Genomic DNA, 3609 nt, shown 5'->3' with positions numbered 1-3609 from the left:
AGATTTGAACCCTCGGGATTACGTGATGGTCGCTGATACAGACTTAAAGTGCATGACGTTATAGCTCCATTGAAATATTTAGCTCTGCGTAAGAATAAAAACAAGAGTTGTCACACAACGTGGCAAATGCCCTCGAAGGATTCTAGTATTAAACCACTTATTGTAACAATTGACAAAGTTCGAACCCCCGCAGTGACCTTGAAGTTAGACAAAGAAACCTGGGTCTTGTTCACAACACATTGTCCATCTATGTCGTGACTTTATATTTTTAAATAAGAATTGAAACTTTCATGTATATGGAAGTTAGAGAGCGGACACAACAACCATGTGTATATTATCAAAATTGACAAAGTTTAAACCCCCACAGTGACGTTGACCTAAGTCATAGAAACCAGTCTTGTTCGCGACACACCATACATTTATGGTTATTTCATAAATAAATATATGAAAGAAAAATTAAAATACTTTCATGCATACTGAAGTTTCAAAGCGGACAGGACCACCACCTTCAATATATATATTACATAAAAAATGACAAAGTTTGAACCCCCACAGTGACCTTGACCGTAGTTTTAGAAACAACAAGCCTTAGTGTACGACATTATACATTTATGGTAAATGCATATATGAATGAAAAATTAAAATCCTTTCATGCATACTGAAGTTTCAGAGCGGACATTACCACCACCTTCTAAATTTATATAACGTAAAAATGACAAAGTTTGAACCTCCACAGCGTGACCTTAAACAGAGTGACCTTAAACTTAGTCAAAGAAACACAGGTCTTGTTCGCGCCACACCATACATCTATAGTTATTTCATATGTAAAAGAAAAATTACAATCCTTTCATACATACTGAAGTTTCAGAGCGGGCACTACCAACACCTTCTATATTTATATAACAAAAAATGACAAAGTTTGAACCTCCACAGTGACCTTGACCTTAGTCGTAGGAACCCGAGTTTTGTTCGCGACACATCATACATCTATGGATATTTCATATATGAAAGAAAAATTAAAATCCGTTCATGCATACTGAAGTTTCAGAGCGGACACGACCACCACTGTCTATATGTATAAAGCGGGACGGACTGACAGACAGACGGACGGTTCGATTTTAATATGCCACCCTTCGGGTGCATACAAATATTTTAAAGAGACACACATCAAAGACAAGAGGCTACCTCTTTTTTCATTGAATTTAAGTCTTTATCTGTGAACATCAGTGTTGGTTCACTTCTCATTTGAAGACAGAATTATTGCATTCTTTTGAAATAACCGCCATTTCGCACATGTGCTCGGTTGTTCTGGGTAAAATTCTCCTTGAACTAGAAACTTCCTATATTACATTTTGTAATCTAGTAATGTGTGTGATTATGAAAATGCGCTAATAATCTAATCGAATTTAAGTGTTAAATACTGTGCATTCAAAAGCTGTCTGTTGTTTACAGGACTAATCAGACGTCCCATGTGCAGTTATGTAAAGGTGGTGTTGTTATAATTTTATCATCATAATTATTATATTATCAGTATCATAGCTTCAAAGCACGTATCAACGCAATTGAAAAACGCCAGACAGTCCTCAAATTTTCTCTCTTTAAAGACAAAATTGTGTTGAAAAAAAAGAAGAAAATTGAAGTTAAGTGATAAATCGCACACACATAAAAATTCGGAAAAGTGGAAAATCCTCCGAAAGTAGCGACAACAACAAAATAACATAAAATTGCAGATTCGGTTTGACTGTTTATGAGGGATACTTGAAAAAGTGCCACATTCTTCATACACCCCTTGCACCGTTTTAAGCGGTATTCAATCTTCAAAACCGGATGCGCGAAAGACTAGAAAACAACACGGACTTTGGTGGTGTTATATAAAAATGTACTTTTTATTATTTTTATTAAAGTGTTTATAATGAAACTACAATCATTATAGTTTTTTAACTATTCTAGGATTTATATTCAAGGTTTAGACAACGCTTTTTATAAAATTGTGGCCAATATTTAGGCATAGATTACTGATATACTATTGATAGAGATATTATTGTATTGATGGCATTTCAGCAATAGACCTTTCGCCTTTTATAGATAAATTTATTATAAGTATGTTCTCATCGGCTTCATATTAGATTTGATAATTTTACAAGAGAAACTCATTTTTGTATTGTCGCAAACGATAAAGTACTGTTGTCAGATATGTATTTATGTTTTATGAAAATACTATGGAATGTGAAAAACTTGATGTATGTAGATATATCAACAACGATAGATTATTTGTTTATCTTAGCATCCAGTTGTATTTTGTTTTAATTCAGACGTTATTGCTCGGAGGGTACATAAATATTCCCAAATGTCTCCAAGAGCACATTTGCATATGGAAAGGTTTCATATCAATGGATCAATACACGCAAAAGACCATAACTTTATCTACGATCTAAATGAATAAACAGGAATATGAAGGTAATCAATATTAACCTGGATTTCTTGCACAAATGCCTGAGGAAGATTATTCGTAATTGTAACGATGTACCGCATACGAATAGTTTTAAGAAAACATACTTTTTCTTTTTTTTATCAAATTTTCTTTATTATCCAGTTCGTACAAACAATACATTTCATACATTATACAAATTTACAAACATATTACAAATTGTTTAATTGCAAGAATAAACAATGGTTACATCAGAAAAAACTTTAATAAAAAACTAAGTAGATTTAAACTGATTTAACATGGTTGTAAAAATGGAAAAGTAATCTAGAGCATGATATATGTAATTTTAATTATTTATAGTTATGTTTTCATTAATAAAAAAGAACCGTTTCATAGTAAGCGTGTAAATAATATTTAATAGACTCCAGCCAGTCGCATAACAGACTTTTTCTAGGACAAGTGAAATATAATTAATATTTTGCAGATGTATATCACGTTAGAATTAGCAAAATTAATAGTATATTTCATTAACCAATTAATACGCGTTTCAATAAACGTAAACATATAATGTATGAGATGCACTGTTCATTTCTACTTAGAAGTGCACAGCACTACAATTACTCTGTTAATGATTTTTTGTATACAAGGTGATCCACCGGAAGCTTTAAACATTGTTTATAACAAATCTTAAAGCTAAGCAATACAATTGTACTGTAGCTACTGTTTTTAAGAAAAATACCATTCCAAAAAAGATACTTAAAATATAAGGGGATGGTTCAACAGCAAAATAAATATTTATAATAATAAACCTTACTCTTTTCAAACGAACTTTACATTGAAACATCTCTTGTTCTTCATTTTCTAATCCATTACTATTAAAATGGAATGATGCACTAACCTGTATTTTATTTCTCTGTTAAATGTTAGTGTACAATATTTCAAAGAAATGAAGATTAGTGACACCAGTAAGAAGTCAGAAACTCAATTTTATATAATAGACTACGTAATTACTTTTAAATACTTCAGACTAATCTATTTGTTATTAGAAAACTCTCAAAGCGGCAAGACTATAAGAATTTCATTTATAGTTTATAAATATTTGTAAGAGAAAAACAAAATAGCAATACCTTACACTTCAAAAAAGACCGCTCGGTGATGGTACATGTATATCAATCAATGCG

Source organism: Ruditapes philippinarum, unplaced genomic scaffold (assembly GCF_026571515.1).
Source record: "Ruditapes philippinarum isolate M1 unplaced genomic scaffold, ASM2657151v2 ctg453_1_1_1_1, whole genome shotgun sequence".
Classification (NCBI taxonomy): domain Eukaryota; kingdom Metazoa; phylum Mollusca; class Bivalvia; order Venerida; family Veneridae; genus Ruditapes; species Ruditapes philippinarum.
The sequence above is the reverse complement of the archived record's forward strand: the minus strand, read 5'-3'. Positions refer to the sequence as shown.